Consider the following 26,916-nt stretch of genomic DNA (forward strand, 5'->3'; position numbering starts at 1 on the left):
CCTCTGCATCAGCCGGAACGGAATACCAGCCCGGTAAGGAACATCAGCCACCGTGAGACACGGCACACACAGGCCAGAGGGCCTGACCCAAGCGCTCCCCACCTCCTCCACTCGACCTCAGCGGGGAGCACAGTGGCCCAGGAGTCCCACAAGGAAGGCACAGGGACAGCAGGGCCTTGGGGCCTCTCCTCCCACCCCTGTACTTTGAGATCCTAGAGGGAGGAGGAGGAGGAAGAGGAGGGAGGAAGGAGGAGGGAGGAGAAGCAAAGCACCTGACCTGTGGGGGCTGGGTGTGTTCCCCGCCTTGGTGAGCAACATGCTACGGCCAGGGCAGCGCACACATGTCCACACGCTGACCCGCAGCCCACAGTGCTGCCTGCCTTGGTGCCCTCCCTGTGCCACCCCCCTGGTCCCCCCACTTCCCAGGTCCTACCTCCTCTTTTGTTGTTGTTACTGTTGTTTTGTTTTTTTTGAGATGGAGTCTCACTCTGTTGCCCAGGCTAGAGTGCAGTGGTGTGATCTCAGCTCACTGCAACCTCTCCCTCCTCCCAGGTTCAAGCAATTCTCCCACCTCAGCCTCTGGAGTAGCTGGGAGTACAGGTGTGTGCCACCATGCCCGGCTAAATTTTTTTTATTTTTAGTAGAGACAGGTTTTGCCATGTTGCCCAGGCTGGTCTTGAACTCCTGACCTCAGGTGATGTGCCCACCTCAGCCTCCCAAAGTACTAGGATTACAGGTGTGAGCCACTGCACCCGGCCCTACCATGTCTTTAGGACTCACTGCAGGACACCCCAGGCTGGACTCCTCTTTTGTCACCCTGTGTTACAATCACCAGCTCATGTGACTGTCCCCCACTATATGCAGTGAGTCCTTGGAGACAGGGACCCTGTCCTGCTGTACATCCAGAGCCTGACAGATGCCCTGATCTGAGTGAGCTGCCTGAATTGCTGAATGGACAGAACAATAATCCTCTGAATGGTGGAAACAGCTGCCACCGAGGCACCGGCCACACGGTCTGGGGTTTGGTCAATCCTGCACGATTCCGCAAGGTAAGTCTCACACCCATTCTTACAGATGTGGAAACCAAGGCTCAAAGAGGCTGAGTAACTTGTCCAGGATCCAGGTTGGAAGCCAGATTCCAAACTCAGGGTCTTCCTTGGATGTTGGAAACCTGGGAGTGGAGGAAGGAGGGTAGTCTTGAGGACAAAGAGGAATATGGCAGGGGGGCTTCATGGGTGATAGGACAAGACGCTGTCCCCATTCCCTGTCTGTCCCCAAGGCAGCCTGGAAATGCTGTGCTTCAGGCAGGGTCCTACACTGTCAGCCAAGAAAGCAAGGAGGCAGAGGCCGGAGAGAACAACCAGCAAGGGAGGTGTGGGTGGCCAGAGACCCAAGCGGGCAGAGGACCCGTCACTGTTCTGCTGCCGGCTGCGTTCGTGGTGGAGGATCTGGGGGCATCATGGGCCTCCAGGTGCCCACACCCACCTTCCCCCACTGCCCGCTGTCAGCCCAGACCCCAGGGCCCCACCCTCACTGGGCCACAGGAAATGTCATCTCTCCCCAAGCTGCAGCTTCCCAGAACAATTGCTGCGTTTCCCCAACCTGCCCGGAAAGGGGAATGAGCACAGCTGCTTCCTCTCCCCACCTGGTACGTCACCAAACCTGTGACTGTCCACCCAGCTTCCTCTGGCTCCACAGATGCTCGGGCCGAGCCTGGCACACAGGGGCCCTTAACAAACTTGCGGAGCGAACGGTGGGCCAAGGAAGCAAGAAACTCCCACCAAAGCGACCAGCCAATCTGCAGGGGCTCAAAAAAAAAAAAAATCGGTTCCCTCACCACCGGAAATCACCTACATAAGGCTCTGAAACTGTCTTTTCTGGCCAGGCACGGTGACTCACGCCTGTAATCCCAATACTCTGGGAGGCCAAGGAGAGTGGACTGCTTCAGCTCAGGAGTTTGAGACCAGCCTGGCAATATGGTGAAACCCCAACTCTACAAAAAATACAAAATACAAAAATATATATATATCTGGGCATGGTAGTGCATACCTGTGGTCCCAGCTACTCAAGAGGCTGAGGTGTGAGGATCCCCAAGCCTGGGAGGCAGAAGATGCAGTGAGCTTTGTCCCCAGCCTGGGTGACAAAGCAAGACCCTGTCTCAAAAACAAACAACAAAAAACCTGTCTGTTCTCACCTGGTGGTCTGAAAATCTCTACCACACGCCCCCACACCCCTTCTCCCAGATACCTAAACCAAATCCTGGGGTCAGATTGATTTTGGTGATGACTTTTATCAAGCACTTACTATATACTGGGTATCATCAAAGCTCCCAGTGGTTTTGCACACACATGCCACCTTCCACCAGTGACATTTATTCCCTTCTTCCCTTCCTCCTCCCTCTCCAGTGCTTACACATCCCAAGGCCCAGTTTCAGCATCACCTCCTCCAGGAAGCCTTCCCAGATTCACCTGCTGAGAGTAAACCCTGATCCCCAAGGCCAGAACCTTGCTGGCCTTTATCACCTTTATCACCCTCTGCCTAGTATAATATATTATTTGTGAGTTCTCTCTTTCCTTCGCGAGAGCACCGGAAGCAAACCCTCACAGGCCAGGTTAAGGATTCTAAATTCCACAGTGTGTTTCCACTTGGAAGCAGGAAGGTGCATCCGAGGTGAGGCCTGGCCCTGCTACAGGCCTGGGATCTCTGCGATCAGAAGGAGAGCACGAGGCAGCTCCCTCCACCTGGGGCACTCTTATACCCGCATTTCACAGATGGAAACTGAAGCTCAGAGAGGTCACACGGCCCGGCCAGGTAATAGGAGCAGGGAGAACCGAGGAGGAAAGCCAGCCACCTCCCAAGCTGGGCTCGAAGCTGCTTCGGCCCCCAGACCCAGACCCAATGCCGCTTCCGGAGCGGTCTCCTCTGGAGAAGAAGCCATGGTCCTGACAAAGGCCGGTGCCGCTCCACAGGAATCCGAGAGTCACGGCTGACCACCTGCGCCTGTGCCCCGAGGTGGCGGGAACAGATGGGCTCTAAGGTAGCAAAACACTCCCAGCCTTTCGTAAATGGCAGCCCCTGAACCTGCTTCAATCGGCCCCCACCTCCTCACCATCCAGCACCTCAAGGCGTGATGCCTGGCCCAGCAGCAGCCCCCTGGGATCCTGCCCTATGTACCCATCAAAGTCTGCTCTGCTTGCTGAGTACCAGTATCATCTGGTTGAGCCTGTGCGGGGACACACACACAGACACACACACAAGCACACATGCACACACATAAATACATGTGCACACATGCCCCTCCCTTGTCCCCCAGGGGCTGTCTCTCACCTCTGCCCTAGCACGGTCTAGCATGCCAAGGGACACCCCCATCTCCAACTCACCCAAAGCAGGCGACTCACCCACAGGAAGGGTCTCCTTCCCAGGCCAGGTCTCCTGGGGGTGCCGGAGCCCCAGGGTCAGGGAGGCCAGCTGTCTGACCTGGCACCTCCCTCTTCACCCAGGTCCCCGCCCCCTGCCAGCCCAGGGCAAGGCTGAGTCAAGAAGAACACAGGACCACCGTGGTTCCCTCAGCAGGACCCGGAGACCATTTGTGCCGCTACGGCCCCACCACCTCCCTGACCTTGGGCACCTGGTCCCGGCTTGCAAATGACTAAGCAATTTCCACCTCTGAACCCGTCTGCCAAGAGGCCCCGCTGGCTGCAGAACTGCACCAGGATGCCCGGAGCCGCACGCGTGAAACCCGTAACTGGCGAGCCCTCTTCTCGGGAAAGAAAACTCCATGTTTTGTTTTGTTTTGTTTTCCCCTTAAATGAAACAAATCCACCCACATAGTTACTGGAAACTCAAGCATGTGAAACTGAACCGTTTGCAAAGAGAATTAGTCAGCAACCTTGTGAGCAGTGCGGTCCCTCCGTAGGTGGGGCTGCCTGTGCTCCTGAGGCCCCCCACCAACTCCCCACTCAGTGTTCTTTGCTGCATGTGATGCCCTGGTAGAGGGTCGAAACAAGGCTGCATCCCACAGGTGGAGGGCAAGGTCACTGGCATCAGGCCAAGGGTGCCATGCACATCTCACTGTGGGCCTCAGAGTGGGCATCACTCGATGGTTAGAAGCTGCAGCTCAGGAGGCACATTCACATTCAACTCCCACCCCGTCACGTGACTCGAGCCTCTCCAGTTCTCGGTTTCCTCATCTGCAAAACGGGGAGAGCAGAAACCACAAGGTGTGTGTGTTGTATTGTAAAGACTTGCAAGAGACAACGACACAAGATGCTTTGTGCCTGGTACCCAAAAGGCAGCCACAAAGTCCTGGCTGCTGCTGCGATGCCTTCCTGCGGGAGAGCTAAGGTGGGTGGGCAAGACTGGCATGGGGCTGTGTCCCTTGGAGCCAGTACGGGGTCTTTTGTCGCAGTGGAATCTGCTGAGTTGGTTCTCAGCCCTACTGCTTTGTCCGTGATGCGGCATGGGGAGGCAGGCAGAGGGCCAGGCCGGGTGCCAGCAGGTACAGCTCTTGTCCCAGCCCCACTGAGCTTCTCAGCCTCGCCCTCCTCACCTCTACAGAAAGGGGAGATTCATCCCACAAGATGTTGTATTTTAAACCAGTGCAATGCTGTGTCTTTAAAAACAAACAAAAATCCCACTGAATTATTTGCCAACATTTTTAAAAGTCTGGATTCTTGACTTCAAAAGGGATACTACAGTGCCAAGGACTCCACTCCCCCAGGTAAGAGAGGCCACTCCCGTGTGCAGGACATGCCGTTCTCCTTTGCCGCAGTCGTCTCCCTGCCCTGGAGCCTCCCACTGGCTGCCTCCCTCATTTGTGCCTCCTTCCTGACGCCTGGGGGCATGTGAGTTTGTGACCCAGTTTAAAACCCTACTTTTATTTAGGGGCACAACCTCAGCCACTTGCCACTAGAAATGGCCACAGGAAGTGTCCCCTGGGAATAAGGTAATTCAAGTCTGACACTCAATGCTGATTCTTCCCGGAGAAAAACAAGACGATGTAAGAAGACCTATGCCCCAGTCTGGCCGAGGGAAACTCAGGGATGAGGCTGCCACTTTCTGCAATTCTTTGTGTGATTTACTAGATAAAGGGCAGAGGCAAATATCTGGGGTCTTGCTCTCCCTTTCGCTAACCTGCCTCTCTCTCCATTTGCTGATGAACAGCCTCGTTGTGTAGATCTCAGCCCTCTGGGTCCGCAGAAGGTGGGTGGGCAGTCGGGGTCTAGATGCTCACAAGCGGGCAGCCCGGTGCCCGTCTTCCCATCAGGAAGGTACCAGGATAGCTGCTCACAGAACAGGCAGCCCTCCAGCTTTCCAAGCCAGACAGCTGCCTTGTATATTTTGGGGTGGGAGGGAGGAAGGATTCAGTGGGGCATGGCTAGATCTACTCCCGGCCCAGCAGAGATGCTGAAAATGTCAGGTGGGCATTTGGGGGTATTTTCCAGTTGTCTTGTTCACTTTTTTTTTTTTTTTTTTTTTGAGATGGAGTCTCAATCTGTTGCCCAGGCTGGAGTGCAGTGGTGTGATCTCAGCTCACTGCAACCTCTGCCTCCTGGGTTCAAGCAATTCTCCTGCCTCAGCTTCCCAGGTAGCTGGGATAACAAGTGCCCGCCACCACACCCAGCTAATTTTTGTATTTTTAGTGGAAAAGGGATTTCACCATGTTGGCCAGGCTGGTCTTAAGCTCCTGACCTCAAGTGATCCGCCCGCCTAGGCCTCCCAAAATGTTGGGATTACAGGCGTGAGCCACAGCGCCTGGCCAGTTGTCTTGTTCACGCCTATAGGGAAAAGCAAGAGATTCGAGATCCCCAGCCATCTTGCCTCTCCAATAACACTCCTCCATTCACTCAGCCTTCACTGAGCACCTGCTAAGGGCCAGCCACTGAAGCACAGCGGGCAGGCTGGACTGGCCAGGCCTTGGCCCCTGCTGCAGCTTCCTGGGAATGTTCAATCTTATCTCCCTGCCTGTGCTCACTCGACCCCTCCCCAGGAGCACCCTCCCATGCCTGGCTCCTTTGCCTGGCTCCTTTGCCTGGCTAAGGCTTCTCTCCACCAGAAATTTCTCCCCCAGCAGCCCGGGCCCACCCCTCCCAGAACTCACATCCCAGAATCCCCCCCACCCCAGAGCAGGAGCCTGTTCCCACTCAGAGACCATGTGGACAGCAGTTCGGAGCACAGACTGCCTGGGTCTGTGTCCAGCTTGAGTTCTTGGCTGTGCAGCCCTGGGCAAGTTATTTTATTTTATTTTATTTTATTTTAGAGACAGCGTTTTGCTCTTGTTGCCCAGGCTGGAGCGCAGTGGTGCAATCTTGGCTCACTGCAGCCTCTGCCTCCCGGGTCCAAGCGATTCTCGTGCCTCAGCCTCCCAAGTAGCTGGGATTATAGGTGCCCGCCACCAAGTCTGGCTAATTTTTTTTATTTTTTTTAGTAGAGACAGGGTTTCATCATGTTGGTCAGGCTGGTCTCGAACTCCCGACCTTGGGTGATCCACCCGCCTCAGCCTCCCAAAGTGCTGGGATTACAGGCGTGAGCCAACGCACCTGGCCTTGACTTTTTATAAACTTTGGTTTTCCTATCTGTGAAATGGGTAATCCCCATTCCACAGGGTTCTGTGCAGCAGTCAATAGTTAATGTGTGGAAAGTGCCCAGAACATTGCCAGGCACAGAGCAAGCACTCAGTAAACATCAAGCAAACTGGTCTCGTTCTAAAGCCCGCAGGAAAAGGTGTGTCTACAGGGGACACATGTTCTTGGGCCTGGCTTTGGACAATTGGCATGCACTGCCTCTGGTCACCTCACCTCCACTCCTTCCACACAGTTCCAAATGTCAACCAAGTAGCCTTCCCTAGGCGCCTTCCAAAACTGCGCCACTTGCAATAAGACTGACCAGGTTGAAAAACTCAAATAATAATAATAATAATAATAATAAAACCCAAAGAAAACCAAAACCACGCCAATTTAATGAGATGAGTCCATGCACGATCATCCAATCATTGCATGGATGCTCGTCCAACAAAACTCCGTGCTGGCACCTGACTGTGTTACCATCAGCACTCAGGAAACTTGGGAGAATGCGGCCCTCCCCCAGTCCCCACCGCACAGCATGCTGAGGTAGGGAGAAGAAATGAATTCTAGGACGGTGTCCATGGCTGCCTGACCACATGTGTGCACTAATAATCATCAATGTGTACATTTACAATAGGTGGACTGCGTGGCGTGTGCATAATACCTCCACAGGGCTGTTACGAAAGAACCCTGTGTTAGCGCTCACTGCCTACAATATTCAGGAAGGTCAGGGACTCCCTGCTTTGTCTCATAAAAAACCAGACAGACCGGGCACAGTGGCTCGTGCCTGTAATCCCAGAGCTTTGGGAGGCCAAGTTGGGAAGACTGCTTGAGCCCAGGACGGGTTCGAGACCAACCTGAGCAACATAGCACCACAGCCCGGGTGACAGAGCGAGATTGTGCCTTGAAAAAAATTAAAAAATTAAATATTAAAATAAAATAAAAATTAGCCAAGCGTGGTGGCATGTGTCTGTGGTCCCAGCTACTCAGGAGGCTGAGGAGGGAGGATCACTTGAGGAGTTCGAGGTGCAGTGAGCTATGATCACGCCACTGCACTCCAGCCTGGGCAACAGAGACAGGCAGGGCCAACGGTTACACCAATACAAAAACGTCATCTGCATGAGGTCTCCTGTATCTCAATACTTGGCCACTGGCTTAAGGAGAGAAAACCAGTCCCATTTTCCTGCTTTGTCTGAGCATAGCTATTTCATCTGGCAGAGGATGAAACAGGGCTCAGTGCCACCAAGAAAATTCATACCCCCCAGGGATGCGCCAAACCCACCTTTTCAGGGAGAAAATAGAGGTCCCATCCCAAACACACAAAATGTGGTGGATAAAGCCACGTTTCAAGTCTACCACTCGGCAACCCCAGCAGAAACATCCTGGGTGCTGACCCTTATCTATTCCTGCTGTTTCCCAGAAGCAGCGGAGTTAACTCTTCTACAGAATGCTCCCCTGTCCCGCAAAAAAAAGCCTAGAGATAAGAGTGAGACTGCTCTGGCTCAAGGATTGGTTCAAGTCTGATCCTTTTCCAGGACTCTGATGCTATTTCTAAGCCCGATTGGTCTTTCCAGAAAAGAAGATGTCCCGTGCATGGTGAAGAGACCAGTGAATATTTGTTGGTGCTGGGTGGTGTGGGTATGGGGTTCAGGATACCAGTCTCTCTACTCCGCCCAGTGTTTGAAATTTTCCATTATAAAAATCTCCATAAATGCAGACAGCAAAGCAAAACCTCAGCCACGCCGAGACCCATCAGGGGGAAGAAAGAAACCCCAGTCATGGGTCAGGACTCGGCTCAGACGCAGCCTCCTGGGTCGGCCCTGTCTGGGCATGGCTCTCTCGGCGTAGGCACTGTGACAGCCAGGACAGAGCAGGCATTCAGGGAATACTGGCTGAATGATGAAGGCATTAAAAAAAAAAAAAAACCCTTTATCCTGCGCTGTCTAGACACCCCTGAGAGTGGCGTGGGGGTGAGGACTTGGCTTTCAGGGAGCCTGGGAGGCTAGAGGTGGGAGAAGAAAGGATCTGTTCACACTGAACAGCTCAAAATTGGCCCGATAGGATGCAACTAGAAGAAGGGGGGAAAATATTTATCTTTTTGAACATTCCATTTTTCCAAAGATGGCGAAGTGTTTTTAGAAGAACCCTGACATGTACATATAATTTATATATTACGGAATTAGAATAAATTAAGCATGCTGTGGCCCCCTTAGGATGACTTCCCCAAGCTTCACAAATGCCAGGGCAACCTTTCTCATTAGCGCTTTCTTCAAATCTCCAAATGAGAAGACCCTCGGACAGGACAAACACTCGAGAATCTCCCCCAACCCCCATCTGCGGAGGAATGAGGTGACAAGGTCCTGCTGCCCAGGTCTCTTTTTTTTTTTTTTTTTTAAGACAAGGTCTGACTCCCATTGCCCAGGCTGTAGTGCAGTGGTGCAATCACAACTCACTGCAGCCTCGACCTCCCAAACTCAAGTGATCCTCCTGCCTCAGCCTCCAGAGTAGCTGGGATCACATGCATGCACCATCACATCCAGCTAATTTTTCTGTATTTTTAGTAGAGACGGGGTTTCACCATGTTGCCCAGGCTGGTCATGAACTCCAGGCCTCAAGCGATCTGCCTGCCTCGGCCTCCCAGAGTGCTGGGATTACAGGCATGAGCTGCTATGCCCAGCCCCTCAGGTCTTCTTGATCTATTCAGGAGCTCATCCCTTAGAAATCCAGGAAGGCGCCCCAAGAACCTCATATCAGACGGCTTGCCCCTCACAGAAATTGCCATTGTCTGAATCCTGTGAATCTTGAGTTTGCTTGAAGCTTCCTGGGATCAACCCAAGAGGCAAGTCCCACTAGCATGGGCCCTAGACTCTGTGGCCTTCTCACGGCAGGTGCAGGAGCATCATCACAGATGGCCCCTAGACTCTGCGGCCTTCCCATGGCAGGTGCAGAGGCATCATCGCAGATGGCCCCTAGACTCTGTGGCCTTCCCACGGCAGGTGAAGGAGCATCATCACAGATGGCCCCTAGACTCTGCGGCCTTCCCAAGGCAGGTGCAGGAGCATCATCACAGGCCCCTCACCATCCCCCACCTGAGGAGAGCTTCAGGGCAACAGGCAACACTACCCCAGCCAGAAGCCCAGGACCTCGGGCAGACTCACAGCCAAACCCCCAAGAAGACAGATAAGAGCCCCAGGCATAGCCAAACAAAAGGACCAGGAAGTTGAATTGGGTCTCCCAAGGGAGACTGGTCAGGGCCCCCAGTCTATTCTATTCTATTTCTATTTCCATTCTATTTCCATTCTATTCCATTCTATTCCATTCTATTCTATATTTGAGACAGAGTCACACACTATTGCCCAGGCTGGAGTGCAATGGTGCAGTCTTGGCTCACTGCAACCTCTGCCTCCTGGGTTCAAGCGATTCTCCTGCCTCAGCCTCCCAAGTAGTGGGATTATGGGCATGCACCACCATCCCTGGCTAATTTTTGTATTTTTAGTAGAGACGGGGTTTCACCATGTTGGTCAGGCTGGTCTCGAACTCCTGACCTCGGGTGATCCACCCGTCTCGGCCTCCCAAAGTGCTGGGATTACAGGCGTGAGCCACTGTGCCTGGCCTGATTACCACGTTTTAAATGCAAGGGAGAGCCTGGGCAACATGGCAAGACCCCATCTCTACAAAAACTTTAAAAAATTAGCCAGGTATGGTGACATGTACCTATAATCTCCGCTACTCAGGATGCTGAGGTGGGAAGATTGCTTGAGCCCAGGAGTTTGAGGCTGCAGTGAGCTGTGACTGCACCACTGCACTCCAGCCTGGGTGACAGAGAGAGAATCTGTCACACACACACACACACACACTCTCTCTCTCTCTCTCTCTCTCTCTCTCTCTCTCTCTCTCTGCAGGGGAGCACACAGGAATTGAGGGGGGGAGTCTAGCTTATCTGCACATCTCAGGAACAACTTTGGAGGTGAATGGCGTGGAAGTGCAGGGACACCCCATGCCCACCGACGACCCCTGGGCCTGGCATTTGATGCCCTCCCTGCTACACAGCTCTGCGGCCTTCTCCCGGTCCTCTCCTCATGGCAGCCAATCTCCTGGCCCCCTACCGTGAAACCCCCCAGCCTAGAACAAACCCTCCTGACAGTCTCAGGAGGCCCTCTGTACCCATGCAGGCCTGGTGCCCGCCCAGCCTCTGGCAGGGAGCTCATGTTTCCTGCATACACCTGCTGGGCCACAGGCTCTCAGGGGCCTGGAGGTGCATCACACGCCTCCCAAGCTGTGCTTGGCAATAGCAGGTGCCCAATCAACAGGACTGGCACGTTCCACTGTCACAGTAGAAAAAAACACAGGCTGTGGGGTCAGGTCCACCTTCCAGCATCCAGGGAGTCATGCCACTTCCTGCAACGCAGAAAACCTCTCTAAAAAAAAGTCCTTCTTTCTCATCTGTAAACTGGGAGGTAACATCTAACTCACAGGATTGTTTAAGGGGTTAAAAACCCATCTACAGTGGCAAGCATAGCGCCTGGCTCACGGCACACATTCAATCAATACATGTGAAGACTATTTCAGGCAGAATCACACTCACAGCAGATGGGATCTGAGACACCCTAAACTAAATGCTGGCCCCAGCATGGGAGAGAAAAGGCAGGAACAAGTTGTCGGGAGCTCCAACAAGGAAGGGACCAGCGGTCCCTCAGTTGATGACAGCTTAGGTTTTCTCTCGTGCCTGAGGCAACCCCACCCGTCTCCTTTCTACAAACTGTCCCCTGATCCACAGTCAGGGCACCGCGGCTCCGGGGGCCCTGGGTATGCAGGACCTACTGCTGGAGTGCCCATGACTCTGCCAAGGGTGGGCCCAGGGCAAACGGCCCCCTTGCTAGGTGCCACCAGTCAGGGCAACTGCATCGCTGCCCCAAGGGCACCATCAAGAAGCTCCTAAGCACACTTCTGTCACTCTCTGTCAAATGACAGGCAGTCCACCCCCTTCGGGCCTGCCATGTCTTGGAAAACACTGGAAGAAACGGAATTAAGAAAGCAACTTGCTAAAGCTGAAGTTCTGGTCCCAGACAGGTTAACAGGATTTGGAAGGGGCACCGAATTGCAATACTGTCAGCAACCAATCCTGGAAACAGCTCCTGCCCCCCAGGAGGAGGAGCACCATGAGTTACAGACCCCCAGCCTCAGGGTCGGTCCCCATGGGGACACCTCTGGCATCAACAGTTGAGGGGGACCATGGCGAGGAGGGAGTGGCGCAGGGTAAGCCTGGGAGGGGCCACGCGCACCCCGAAGACCATATCACAGATTTGCAAATTCACCGTAAGAGCAATGGGAACTGTTGATGGGCTCCAGAAGGGAGCTGACAACAGGTGTCATTTTTAATAGATCAATGGGAAAAGATATAAATAAGTAACAAGATCGCTGGCTGCAAGACGATGGTGGCTGAGTCTCTGGTGATGAGGGATATGGAAAGAAAGACAGGTGTTCGTATTTCCCAGCCAACTTCTTAGACAAGCTGTTTGGATCGGACTCTTCCATCCCACCTTCACGTGGCCTCCACAACTGAGCCAGGACGGGAAATCCAGCTTCCACTTAGGAAATGCTTCAATCTTCCATGCAAAATTTAATTAGCCAGAAGTCAGACACAGAAGGCCTGCAACGTATGGTTCCATTTATATGAACTGTCCAGCACAGGCAAACCCGTCAAATCAGAATACAGATTGGTTCCCAGGGGCTGGGGAGGGAGGATGGGAGGTAACGCCTAATGTGGATGGGGTTTCCTTCCGGGGGAATGAAGATGTTTTGGAACTAGACAGAGAGGATAGTTGCACAACACTGTGAATGTACTAAATGCCACTGAACTGTTCACTTTAAAATGGCTCATTTTACATTATGTGAATTTCACCTCAACTGAAAAAAGACGGCCGGGCGCAGTGGCTCATGCCTGTAATCCCAGCACTTTGGGAGGCCAAAGTGGGCAGATCACCTGAGGTCAGGAGTTTGAGACCGGCCTGGCCAACATGGTGAAATCCTGTCTCTACTAAAAATACAAAAATTAGCCAGGCGTGGTGGCACGTGCCTGTAATCCCAGCTACCCAGGAGGCTAGGGTGGGAGAATCACTGGAACCTGGGAGGCGGAGGCCGCAGTGAGCTGAGACTGTGCCGCTGCACCCTAGCCTGAATGACAGAGCGAGATTCCACCTCAAAAAAAAGAAGAAGAAGAAAAGTAAAAGAAAAAAGACAGCCTAATTAGCCAATGTCACAGAGCACATCTGCATATCCAGGACATCTTGGAGCTGACTCTACTTTCTCTCCTTAGCTCAGACACCAATCCCCATGTACCTGGGACCACTTCTGACTCTCATCAGCCCCCTGCAGCCTATTTACCCAGCCACAGTGACATTCACTCTGCTGACCTATCTCTCAGATCGCTCATTTCTTCCTCGCTCCTCCTTTGTGGCAAATGGTGCTGAAGAGTAAGACTGAGAGCCTGGCTGCTGGGGCTCAGCTCCCAGCTCTTCCCCTGGATGGCTGGGAGGCCCAGAGTCGTCCTAGTTTTTCTCATCTGTAAAATGGGTAGTACCTACCCTACAGGTATCACTGACATTGTAACGACTGAATGACTTCATGCATGCACGGCACCTGGAAGTGTGCTCAGATATGCCACATCGTTGATGGCTGGTGTCACTGACCCCACTATAGACAGACCCCAGTCCATGTACCTCCCACAGCCCCCTCCACTCCATCCATCTTCCACCTCCTCCAGACTGGGCATCACAAAGGAAAACTGGTTATCCCTCCCACCCCAGCTCTGCTGTGCTCCACATGCTCTCCGTGGCGGAAACCACAGAGCAGAAAAGCCGACTGCTGCAGGACGCGACTAGAAAGGCCCAGAGCTCGGCCATCCCTTGGCACACCTGAAAGGATGAAGGCCCAGAGCTCGGCCATCCCTTGGCACACCCGAAAGGATGAAAGCGGTTGATGGCAACAGGCAATCGCCTGAGGTGCCCTCAGTCCCTGCCCTGCAGGGTCAACGGCAAGACTCGCCCTCTAGGAGCCCCCATGTCTCGGTCCCTCCCGCTGCAGGGGCACGGCTGGGACCCAGCCTGCCGGCTGATTCTCAAAAACCACTGCCCTGTCCCCAACACGCCTTTGTTCCCTAAAGCACGAACCTCTCTCCCACGTTACTCGCAGTTGCACAAATGTCCCCAGGTATGTGGGCCCTCCTGCCTCTCTGCGCTCATTTCGGCCACACACGGGCACCCTTCCCACCTTTCCAACGTGGCCACCCCTGCCACCAGTGTCCTCTGATGCCCTGAGCGCTATCATCAGCAGAGACGGGCCTGTCTCACCCACCAGACAGAGAAAGCTTCCTCATTCTTTGTATCCTCAGCCCCAGCAGACTGGCTGCATATAGTAGGTGCTCAGCAAATGTTTGAATGAAAGCATGAATGACAAGTGGTTCACTAACAGCTCCTGAGAACAGAGGCTTGTTCGGAGTTCCTGACCTCCCACGGGGCATGGAAGGAAGTCTGGTCTGAGAACGGAACACCTGGCAGTTTAGTTCCGTGACGGGGAGTCCCCACCCCCAGCACTCACATCCTGGGCCCATATCGAGCTCTCCCAGACCCTGCTAGGATCCACTACGCCACCGGTCTTGCCGTTACTCCTTCATCCAACAGGTGTCCAAGAAGCTACTGTGGACCTAACTACTGGGGACTCAGCAGCGAACAACAGCCATATGGCCGGGTCCTGCCCTCCTGGAGCCCACAGGTCACTGGGCTGCCCACAACAGCAGCTGTCCCTGGCACGGCTGAGAGTGCATGTGTCTGGGTGACAGGGTGGACCGTGGATGGCAGGGCTACCTGCTGAAGGGGACATCCCTGGGAAGAGCGGAGGAGTGAGGGGATCCAGTTTTGGAAAGTGAAGCGAGAGGGGTACGGGCCAGCCAGTGGGAACGGGCCAGCCAAGGCGGGACCAGGCAGCATGAATAGTGTGAGACGGGGTCAGCAGAATATAGGTGACAGTGGCTGAGGCTATAAGGGAGGAGAGGGACTCTCCTGAGGGGGCAGATGGGCCACAAGGGCGAGAGGGAGAGGTGGGAGAGGCCCCTGTAGGGAAGGCAACGCCAGATGGGTCTGGGCGCAGGAGGCAGGTGCAGCCCAGGGAATGGCCAGAGCTTTCTAAGCCAGGATGGGGCAACGGAACCCAAGCGGCAGAGGGTGAGCGCTGTGGCTCATGCCCATAATCCTAGCACTTTGGGAGGACTGCTTGAGCCCAGGAGTTTGAGACCAGCCTGGGCAACATAGGGAGACCCCGTCTTTGTGAGAAATTTAAAAATTAGCTGGGGGTGGCGGGGTGCACCGATAGTCCCAGCTACTAGGGGGGCTGAGGTGGGAGGATTGCTTGAGTGTTGAGCCCAGTTGCCATCTGGACACGTCAACTTGGACCACTTCCACTTGGGACAGGTTCAAAGCACCTCCGTGGACCTAGTCCACCAGCCCGTAGGTCATCATTCATGATGACCCCCAAACTAGCTGGGAACCTGAGGCACCTGCAATTCTTCACCCTTCTCTACACCCCACATTCAACTAGTTACCGAAGCCTACCCATGCCACCTTGGAGATGCCACCAGCTTCCATCCCATCTGGCAGGTCAGGGATATGAACCGCCATCTCCCTGGCCTTCCAGCTCCAGCCTCCTCTCCACTAGATTCTTAAGGCGACCATAACTGCATTAGCCAGGATTCTCCAGAGATGCAAAACCCATAGGATCGAGAGGGAGAGACAGATGAGAAAGGATGGGTTAGGGGAACTGGCTCACTCGGTTATGGAGGCTGAGTCCCACTACAGGCCATCTGCAAGCTGGAGACCCAGGGGAGCCAGGAGTGTGGCTCAGCCAAGTCTGAAGACCTCAGAACCAGGGAAGCCAATGGGGTCATTCTCAGCCCCAGGCCAAAGACCCCGGGGAACACTGGTATGAGTCCCAGAGTCTAAAGGCCAGAGAACCTGGAGTTGTGACATCCGAGCGCAGGAGAAGAAGGATGTCCCAGCTCCGGGACAGAGAGCCAGGATTTGCCCTTCTTCCAGCTTTTCCTTCCATCCAGGCCACCAGCTGATTGGATGGTGGCTGCCCCCATGGAGGGCAGATCCTCCCCGCCCGGTCGAGTGACTCCAATGCCAAAAACACCCTCACAGACACACCTGGGGCAGCCCGATCATTCTACGCAAATGCCAAACCACTGGGTTTCCCTGTCAGCAGAAAAGGGATGGGCTCAGTGTGTACTGAAGCATTGCGAATAATCAACGCTTTACCATCTATCCGGGTATTCCTTAATCTAGTCAAGTTGACATCTGAAATCAATCATCACAGGTTCGCCCCTTATCACCTGGCACCCACAGGCACCCACTGGCATCTCCTTAAACCGTACTTAATCTCCAAGGACAGTATCAAGGTCATAGTTCCACCTATCATGACACTACCATACTGCATATCAAAGACACGTTAATCCCTTCTCCAGAGAGGAGGTACAGTCCTTGAGTGCTATTCACTCCTCTCTCCTCTGATACTCAATAACTTAAATACTATGATGTAAAATTAATACTTAAATACTGCTATAGACTCAACGCATGTTCTAAGAATAAGGAGTAAGAGAGGAAAGAAAACAGATATTTGCCTAATATACATGTAAATGCATACAACTGTATTCTGAACAAAATAGGGAGGAAATACTCCCAGCAATTCTGGCCCTTGTTTCTGTAACTGGTCACGTGGTTGGAGCTGGTATTTATTATAACTACCTCCCTCTGTCCTGTTCTGTGTTCCTTTCGTCTGCAACAAGCACCTCAGTTGGCTGTGGTTCTTTAAGTGGCAGAGTGACCCAAACATTCATTCCTGAAGGATCTGAGTCATTCACAGTCCTGCCTGGATTGTATCCTTGTAATTTCCCATTGACTTAATCACAGGGCATGGTAATACTAAGAGATGCCCTAAGGAGTATCCTGTACTCCAGACACACTCTTCCTTGCCTCATTGTGGAGCAGTCCAGATCAATTTCCCCTTGGTAGTCCAGATCAGTCTCCACAGCCAACACCATCACTCCCTTCTCAGCCTGCTGAGCCAGAGGCACAGGGAGCCCAAAGTGGCCAGGTGGCAGCCTTACCCCCCGTTCAATGGAATCACTGTTGTGTCTCCTGGTAGGAGCATTCCTCCCTCTGGAACCAAGACCTCCGGGCCAGCAGAGCATAAAGTCACAGGAACAGGAAGCAACAATTTTGCTAGTGGGTCCCTAGGGGATATGATGTGCGGTGCCACTCCCATTTCCTCCCCTTGATTCCTGGACCCGTGAATCCTGGCTACAGGAGAAACCAGAACCATATATTGGATGCTGATACAGAGTACATAGAGCCTTTTGAAGACCCCTGCCCCAGCCCTACAAAGTATTGTCACCTAGCTGGCGTTGTAATTGCAACTTCAAAAGACTCTACTGCCCTTCTTTCAAGTCAGCTGGTTCAGGATGGTGAGGAACGTGGTCATTCCCAGTCCCAGGTCAAAGACCCTGGGGACCACTCGTACGAGTCCCAGAGTCTAAAGGCCAGAGAACCTGGAGTTCTGACATCCAAGCGCAGGAGAAGAGCGTCCCAGCTCCGGGACAGAGAGCCAGGATTCGCCCTTCGTCCAGCTTTTTGTTTCATCCAAGCCCCCGGCTGACTGGATGGTGCCTGCCCACATGGAGGGCAGATCCTCCCCACCCAGTTGAGTGACTCAATTGCCAGTGTCCTCCAAAAACACCCTCACAGACACATCTGGGGCAGCCCGATCATTCTACACAATGTCAAACCACTGGGCTTCCCTGTCAGCAGAAAAGGGACAGGCTCAGTGTGTACTGAAGCATAGAGAATAATCAATGCTTTACCATCTATCTGGGTATTCCTTAATCTAGTCAAGTTGACATCCAAAATCAATCATCACAAGTCCACCCCTTATCAACTGGCACCCACAGACACCCACTGGCATCTTCTTAAACCATACTTAATTTCCAAATAAAGGCAATAACAAGACCGTGGTTCCACTTAGCATGATAGGTAAAACCAGTGGGCTCGTGCTCACCAGCCAATTCTGTGCACAGGAGCCCACTGCCACACTTCTTTGGTTGTGAAGTGAGTTCCTTGGAAGCAGTGCTACATGGACAGCATGACAGTGGGTAAGGTGTTCTGTGAATCAACGGATGGTGACTTTGGCAGAAGCACTGCGTGCAGGGAAGACGAATCTGTATCCAGAATAAGTGCCTGTTCCAGTAAGGACAAAATGCTGCCCCTTCCAAAACAGAAGTGGTCCAATGTGCCTTCCAGCAGGTGCAGTGATCATCCTGGGGAATGGGGCCATATTGGAGCTCAGTGTTAGTCTCCGCTTCTGGCAGACTAACACCCAGTGGTAGCCATAGCCAGGTCGGCTTTGGTGAGTGGCAGTCCATGTTGCTGAGCCCACGCATCACCTCCATCTCTGCCACCATGACCACTTTGTTCCTGAGCCCATCAGGTGATGACAGGGGTGGCCAGGGAAAGAGGCTGACTAGAATCCACCTAGGTCATCCTACCCACATACCTCATGTCTTGTGCGCACTCAGGAGGTCTAGCCACATACATCTTCCCCCAATTTCTTTTTTGTTTGGTTGGGTTTTTTGATACAGGGTCTCATTCTGTTGCCCAGGCTGGAGCAATCACAGCTCACTGCAGCCTCAACCTCCTAGGCTCAAGTGATCCTCCCACCTCAGCCTCCCAAGTAGCTGGGACTGCAGGCATGAGCTACCACGCCCAGCTAATTTTTTATTTTTGTAGACATGGCGGGGGCAGGGAGTCTCACTATGTTGCCCAGGCTGGTCTCGAACTCCTTGGGCTCAAGCAATCCTCCCACCTTGGCCTCCCAAAGTGCTGGGATTACAGGTGTGAGTCACCATGCCAGGCCCCCAGATTTCTTTGTCACCAATCTTCCGATCATATTCTTTCTGAGTCCCCAAGTCCCTGACCATCCAGCCAAATCATCAGGCCCATGAATCAGTGTATAATCACTCATCTGGCCATCTCTCCTTCGAAGCAAGTGCACAACCAGGTGCACTGCCCGAAGCTCTGCCCGGGAGGATTTCCCTTCACCCCTGTCCTTCAGAGATGTCCCAGCAAGGGGCTATAGTGCTGCAGCTGTCCACTTTCGGGTTGTGCCTGCATATAGTGCAGAGCCATCTGTAGCCATCTGCAAACCAGGCTGAGTCTTCTCTTCCACTGTCAACCGATCATAGGGAACTCCCCAGGAGACCATAGGTACAGGCTGGAGAGAGAAGGCAGTGGGCAAAGTAAGAACCATGGGCCTTTGGACCACTTCCTCATGTCACTTACTTGTGCCTTCAGGACCTGCTCAGGCCTGATCCCATATATACCACCTCCTCTCAATGGGAGCGTTCTGCCATACATGCCCAATGTATGGTTTGGTGGGTCAGATCATAGATAACACTCATTTCATGACGGGCAGCTCAGGTCACATGGCAACTTCATGGCTGATGGTCAAACGTTAGGTTTCTACTAGGGCCCAGTATTAGGCCAAGAGCTGTCTCTCAAAAGGAATGAAGTTATTTGTGGATGATGGCAGGGCCTTGCTCCAAAATCCCAAGGCCTGTACTGCGATTCATCTACAGGGGCCTGCCAAAGGCTTTGAGCAGCCTCCCTGTCTGCCGCTGACCTCAACCACCACTGGATCTGCTAGTGGCCCAAGTGGCAAAGCAGGTTGCACAGCAGCCTGGACCTGTTGCAGTCTTCTGTTACGGGCCCCACTCAAAACTAGAAGCGTTAGGGTGACTTAGCAAATGGGCTGGAGTAACACACCCAAATGAGGAATGTGTTGCCTCCAAAATCCACATCTAGGCATCGTGCCTCTTTCTTGGTTGCAGGAGGAAAGCTGTAACAACTTATTCTTCACCTTAGAGGGGGATACCTTCGCAGGCCTGACACTACTGGACCCCGAGAAATTTCACTAAGGGAGAAGGCCCCCAAATTTCAGTAGAATTTATTTCCCATCGCTTGACATGTAAATGTCCTACCAATAAGGCCAGAGTGGTTGCGACTTCTTGCTCACTAGGTTCAATCATGCATAACGACATCAATGTAATGGACCAGCATGATATCTTTTTTTTTTTGAGACAGGGTCTCGCTCTGTTGCCCAGGTTGGAGTAAAGTAGCACAATCACTGCTCACTGCAAGTCTTGACCTCCTAGGCTCAAGCGATCCTCCCATCTCAGCCACCCAAGCAGCTGGGACCACAGGCATGCACCATCATGTCTGGTTAATTTTTTAAAAAGGTTTTCGTAGAGATGATGATAGTGAAACCCCATCTCTACCAAAAAAAAAAAAATATATTGGCTGGGCGTGGTGGTGCGCACTTGTAGCCCAGCTACTCAGGAGGCTGAAGCACGAGAATCACTTAAGTTCAGGAGGCAGAGGATGCAGTGAACCAAGATCAGTGAGACTCTGCCTAAAAAAAAAAATTAAAAAAATTAAAAAATTGTAGAGATGATGTCTCACTATGTTGCCCAGGCTGGTCTCAAACTCCTGAGCTCAAGCGATCCTCCTGCCTCGGCCTCCTGAAGTGCTAGGATGACAGGAGTGAGCCACTGTGCCCAGCCCCAGCATGATATCTGTGGAAGGGAAAGGTGATCAAGATGACTGTGAACTAAACCGTGACATAGGGCTGGAGAGCTGATATACCCATCAGCAAAGACTGCCAAGGGGCATTGCTGGCCTTACCAGCTAGAAGCAAACTGCTTCTGCTGGGCCTTATGGACAGGCATAAAGAGAAAGGCATTCGTCAGATCAACAGCTGCATGCAGTAGCAGGGACCAGAGATGTGTGAATTTTGGAGTCACCACTTGGTTAAGTTTACAATAATCCACTATCAGTTTCCAAAGTCCATCTGTCTTCTGCACAGGCCAAATCGGAGAGTTGAATGGGGATGTGGTGGGGGTGACCACCCCTGCCTCCTCCAAGTCCCTGATGGTGGTGCTAATCTCTGCAGCCCCACCCCAGGGATGCAATGTTGCTTTTGATGTACTATTTTCCTAGGCAGAGGCAATGCTAATAGTTTCCACTTGGCCTTTCCCACCATAACAGCCCTCACCGAACAAGGTAGGGAACCAGTGTGGGGATTCTGCTAGGTGCTAAGTATGTCAATTTCGAACCTGGAACCAGGAAATAACCCCAGGATGGGTTCAGGGATCCACGGGAGCCACCAGGAGTCAAACCTAAGCTAAAACTCCGTTGATCACCTGACCTCCATAAGCCCCTTCTCTGACTAGTGGGCCACAGTGAGTGATATTTTTGGTTTCCTGGAATCAGTATCAGTTCAGTATCCAGTTATCCCTGAACAGTCTAACTGTTTCCCTTTCCTCAATGCATATTCACCCTGGAAAAAGGCCATAGGTCCCTTTGGGGAAGGCTAGGAGAAAAATTAATAGCATAAACTTTCTCTAGTGTACCGAGGTCCTTCTTCAAAGGGACCCAGCCTCCAATTCATTCATTCATTCATTCACTCATTCATTCATTCATTTATTCATTCACTCATTCATTCATTCATTCATGGGGGCTTAGTTGTATAAACTGGCTTAAGTCTGGGAAGTTGATTGAGGGCTGTGATTTTCTGTTTTAATTATTTTTCTGTTTTAATTATTCAAGTTAGACTTTTTTTCATTTGACCTGTAAGTTTCTGCTTATACAGAAAACTTAAAAGAATCAAGTAACTTATAAGATCAAGTAAGAATTTCACAGGTTTCCTGTCTATTTCACTTCTAGGAACACCACGACTAACTATCCAATGCCATAGATCCACACAAGTCAGACTATTCTGACGGCAGCTTTGCCTCTGCTGTCCATTAGGTAACCACACTCACCTTGCCTTGGATGGCTGAGTACTGCCACTTGGCCCCTGCACTCCAAATGCAATTACTCCCATTGCATTTAAGTTTTCCATTTGAGTGACTGCGGCTCCCACTGTAAGGGCTGGATCACGGAGCTCTTCAGGGATGCTGGGGCCCCCTCACAAATCTATTTCTCAACGTACTGGTGAAAGATCTGTCTTCTGAATCTTCCCAGAGTGGGTGAGTAGCTTTTAAGAGACAAATCCACTCCAGCATTCCAATGTCCCTAAGCCTTTGAATCCCTAACTCTACATGAAACCTAAGCCTATGAATCCCTAATTCTATATTAAACCAAAGGAGACCCAGAAACTACAACTCACTCACAGTGGGTCATCCTTTGATCCATGTTCCAGTCAACCAACCAAAGAGATCTCTTCTTAACCCCGTGAACTACAACATTAAGTGCAGAATCTCTGCTTAGTGGGTCCATATCCATAAATTTGGCCGGATCTAACTTCATGTTCGTTCCACATCCTAATATCCACTCCCACACATGCTCCCTTGGTGTCTGCTTGTATAAATTAGAAAACTCAAGTGGTTCTCTTGGCGTGGAGTGCAGCTCCTCACTCTGACCTTGGAAAGGGTGTGACCAGATCGGCCACACTCAGACTGTCTGGCAAGGTGTGTTCACAACTGGGGCACCTGTCAAGCCCTTGTCACGGGTAGGTTTTTCCAACCCTGGAATCCTATATTCCTACTCAGCAGTCATTTCTCAAGTGTGGAGTTTGCATCCTAATACTTTCTTCATCTTGTGCTCAAATCACCCAATGCCTCCCTAGTTTTCCAAGAGACGCCCAAGGGTGGCAGAGGCTCTTGGATTCCTCCACCCATCGCCTACGCAGTAAATTCAAGAGGGTCAGGCCAAGCTTCAGGTCAGATCCAGAGCTTGTTGACAAGCCATTCTCATGGTCACATCTCCTGACACCCAGCCCTGCCACAAATCCCATGCCTGCATTGCACAAGGTCTGGACCTCAATGGCAGGCAAGGCTGGGCTGTGCCTTGGCGGATTCTCTTCCCCATCTCCAAGAAAGGCCCCAAAAGCCTAAGCCTGTTGTTGATGTGGTCTGTCTCATGACCACTGGACTCATTTATTTTTAATGTTGGGCAATGAACAGAACTTTTAAAACACAAAGCAAACAGGCAGCTTCCCAAAGGTTTCAGGGGGTTGGCAGCAGGACAGATCCCCCAATGTGCTGTTGGATTTTGCCATCCTCCCTTTGTCCAAGCAAGGAAGGAGCCTCAAGCCCAAGTCAGAAAGGATGTACAACTCCCGACTCTTGCCCCGCATAGAGTAACAGTCAACCTCTTTGAGACGTGATGCTTCCTTTAAATGCTTCTTAGGAAGAAGCTACAGATGACCTGACATCTTGTATTTGCTTCAAAATAATCCAACATGTGTGTGTATGTGTGCAGATATGTGTGTGCATATGTATGTGTGCATGCATACGTTTGTATATGTGTGTACACGTCTTCTGTGAGCATAAGTATGTATGTGCATATGTGAGTATGTGTATGTGTGCGCGTGCGAGGTGAGGAAAGCTGACGGCTCATTATACTCTGCTTCTAACTTTGGTATGTTTGACGTTTTCCATAATAACAAAAAATTTCATTAAAAAAATGAGCCCATGCTTCTTGAAGAAAAGGCTAGGGTGGTGGAGGTGACAAACTTACTGGTGAAGGGCTTGGGTGCCAAATCTGGATTCGAGTTTTGGCTCCACCATTCCCTTGCCGTGAGACCTTAGCCAAGTTACCTGCAATCCTCAGGAGAAGGGACATGGAGGCAAAACCCACCTCCCAGGGTCCTCAGGAAGCCCATGAGTCAATGCGTCAAGGACTCAGATCAGAGCCGGTATGCGCATGCACCGTGAAACCATGAAACCCGCTATTATTATGCTTAGGATTCAAACAAAGTCACGCCCATTAAGCACTCTGTAGCACAGAGCCTGGCACCTGGCTGCCAGTGGAACTTTAGACTGGGGGGAGATGTTATCAGATAACTGGGGGAGGGGAGAGCACTCAAAGTCCAAAATCAAAGTCCCTTAGAGTCTGGATTTCATTGATCTAGTGTTGAGGGTTGGGGAGAGGATAACACACCCCTGGGCAGACTGAGGCACACCTGTACCTGACCTTGTGCTTTCCTGCGATAAAATTTTTCAGAACAAAAAGATACACTGAAGCATGCACACCAGCCACAACCTATTTCTTGAGAAGAATTGATACAAAATGCCCAGACGAACTCATGAATACCATAAGAATCAGAGGTTTCGCTAAATTTGACAATGCGTCTGCAGGCAAGTTTCCATCCACCCAGGAGGAGGGGCGGGTGCAGGAAGGGAGCACGGCACATACCATGGGGGTGGGAGGGCAGCGCTGGCTTCCACGAGCTCGGCCCCCACCCCATTCCCCAGCTCTGGTGAAGAAATCAAACATCTGTGATGATTCCAAGGGGGTGAGTTTTTTGCAGCAGCCCAGAGGAACCCACTGAAGGGCGGATCCAGCCTTACTAGAGCAGCCCAAGAAACGGCCTCACCCAGCTCCAAAGTGACATCACCAGGGCCCCAAGCAGGACCACTCCTTCCTAAGAGCCCTGAAACCCACTGATTCTTCCCAGGGCCTGGCCTCTCTGAAGCCGGCATGGCACCGGCCCTGCTCTGTGCTCGGGGCTGTCTGAGCCACTGGGGCCAATGTGCTACTTCTTTTGTTTTCTCTGCTGCTAGGGTGGTAGCCAGACTGGAAAAGGAAGACTTGTAAAGTGATTGCCTTAGTCCACTCCACACCTCCCCAACCGCAAACACACACACACACACACACACTCACACACACACACTCCATCTACTGGGTAAAGTGCTCCCTGCAGAAGAAAAGCAGCTGTAAGAGAGCAGGAGTGCTTTAAATGATCTAATCCCGCCCATCACTTCACAGCTGGGGAGACATGAAGTGCCTGGCCCATGACCTCAGTGCTGGGGACAGTAACCAACAGCAACAGTTTCAGGACTGGGGAGTCTTGGTCCACAGCCCTGGCTGTGCAGTCTGGGTAAGTGAACCACCCTCTCTGGGCCTCTCTAGGACAGGCTGGCCTAGACAGTAAGACAGGGCTTCCCTGACTCCAAAATTCCTCACTGGGGAGAGACCACCTGTGCCGCTCATGCTTAGCCCAGGGCTTTCCACCACTGGGAGGGGGTCTGAGGAGGGGGACAGGGCAGAAGGGAGAGGCCCCCATCCCCTTCCTTGCTTGCTGTTCTCCTCACACCCCACAGTGAGAAATGAAGTTGTGGGCCCAGCCCCCCCAACGAGAAAATTCTTCCAAGGACACCAAACCTTAGTCACCAGGGATGGCGCTTTTACCATGAACACCTGTTAAAACTCAACTCATGACCAGTTTCTGATGCTACAGACTGGAGTGTTTAATTAAATATTACTCACTCAGGAAGCAGCCCCTGCCAACTCACCCCCAAACCGTGTAGTTCATTTTCAGAGAAATGGAGAGAGGAAGAGCCTGCGCTCTCCTCGGGGGCACCAGCAGGGCTTGCCTAGTGGGGTGTCTGCGGCCCAGCACGCCCGGCTATCCAGACCAAGCAAAGAAATCACCATGAGGAGCAGTACCTAGGAACCAGAGGGCCCCCTGGATGGTCCCCACACACACTCACAGAGAAACACACACACACAAAGACACACAGACACACACTTGGAGACACACACTCAGACACTCAAACATACACAGACACACTCAGAGACACAGACACAGAGACACTCAGACACACATGTGGACACACAAAGACACAAAGACACAGCGACACACACAAAGACACAGAGACACACATTTGCAGAGACAGACACTCAGAGACACAAACGTGCAGACATACACCCAAAGACATATACACACTCACACACAGACACACACTCACAAAGACACACACAGACATACACAGAGAGGCACACACAAATACACAAAGACTCACTCAGAGACATACACACACAGTCACTTAGAGTCTCAGACAGGCACACATTGACAGACACACAGACTCACTCACACACACACTCAGAGACACATACACAGATGCACTTAGAGACACACACACACACACACTCATACGCAGGTACATATTCACAAGGACACGCACAAACACACACGCAGATGCACTCTCAGAGACACCGGCTCTTCCTGCAGACCCGCACCCTCCCCTCGGGGCCGTCCCGTCCCGCCCTCACCGGAACCTGGACGCCACCGAGCCCAGTACACGCCCGGGGACGGTGACCCATCCGCGGTTCCTCCCGCGGGCCCAGGCCGCCCTTGTTTTTCTGATTTAATCGATTTCCTGACAACCCTCCGGCTCTCCCTCCGCTGCTGGGAGAAGCCGCGGCGGCTCCGGGGCGGCGGGGAGGGCGGCGCTCGGGTGTCCCCGGCAGGCTCCCTGGGGGAGGCGCTGCGGGAGGGTGGGGGCGCCCCGACGGGGGACCGGGCCGCGCCGCCAATCCCGACTCGGACTGGCGGGAAAAGCGAAACTAACTCAGCCGAGCGGGGTCCCGCTTTCCCCGGGCTAACGGGGGGACGGGTCGGCGGCCCCGAAGCGCCCCAGCCCCTCCTCGGGACAGCAACTCGTTGCGACGGTCCCCGCGCCCCGAGACCCCCGCCGCGCCTCGCCCCGGGACCCCCTGCCCTGCAGCGGCGGCAGCGCGGGGCGGGCCGGGGCCCCTCTCCCTGGAGCCGCGGCGAGGGAGGCGCCCCCGGAGCCACCGCGGGAGGGGCCGCGCCCCGAGTCCCCATCCCGTACTCCACCCGCTCCCCCGTGCCCGGCCCCGCGCCACCCACTCGGTCCCCCAGCGGCGCGATCCCCGCGTCCGCCCCCGCCCGGCCCCCCGCGCCTTCCCCTCCCGGGCCGGACGCCCACCCATCGGGTCCCAGGTGCCCCGCGCCGCCTACCGCGCCCGGGGTGCCGCCGCCGCCCCTGCTCTCCAAGGCCGAGGAGGCTCGGGCGCCCGGGCCGCGCCCGCCGCAGGGAGCGAAGTCGCCTCCTCCCCGCGGCCCCGGCGCCGGCGCCTGGAGCCTGGTTCCTGCTGAGTGCGCGCAGGCTGCCCGAGCGCGACTTCTGTGCGGAGGAGAAAAAGCAACCGACGGCTTTAAAGTCAAAAAAAGAGAAAAGCGCCGGTGGGCGGGGCCGTCCCTGCCCCGCCCCGCCCCGCCCCGCCCCCGGCCTCGGGCGCACGGACCACTCAGCACAGGGAAGGCCGGGGGCGCAGGGCGCGGGGCGCTGGGCGCGTCAGCCCGGCGCTGGTTCGGCCGCCCCCTCCGCCCCTTTAGTCCGCAGCCCTTTCCCGAGCCACCGCCCTGGTGTTGCCGGCCCGAAGCTCCGGTCCCTCCGGAGGCGTCTTTGGGAAACGCGTGGCGCAGGGCCTGGGTT

The 26,916-nt window shown here is 53.3% G+C and overlaps 1 protein-coding gene across 1 annotated transcript in view; it reads right to left on the reverse strand.

Moving 5' to 3' along the window:
* Nucleotides 1-26,619, reverse strand: part of SPSB1 (splA/ryanodine receptor domain and SOCS box containing 1) — a 78,029-nt gene extending 51,410 nt beyond the window's left edge. Inside the window, exon 1 of the mRNA XM_024235867.3 lies at nucleotides 26,439-26,619. The gene's annotated coding sequence lies outside the window, so the exon portion shown is untranslated. The remainder of the gene's footprint in view (nucleotides 1-26,438) is intronic.
* Between the last annotated feature and the right edge of the window lie 297 nt (nucleotides 26,620-26,916).

This window comes from Pongo abelii, chromosome 1 (assembly GCF_028885655.2).
Source record: "Pongo abelii isolate AG06213 chromosome 1, NHGRI_mPonAbe1-v2.0_pri, whole genome shotgun sequence".
NCBI classification, from domain to species: Eukaryota; Metazoa; Chordata; class Mammalia; order Primates; family Hominidae; genus Pongo; species Pongo abelii.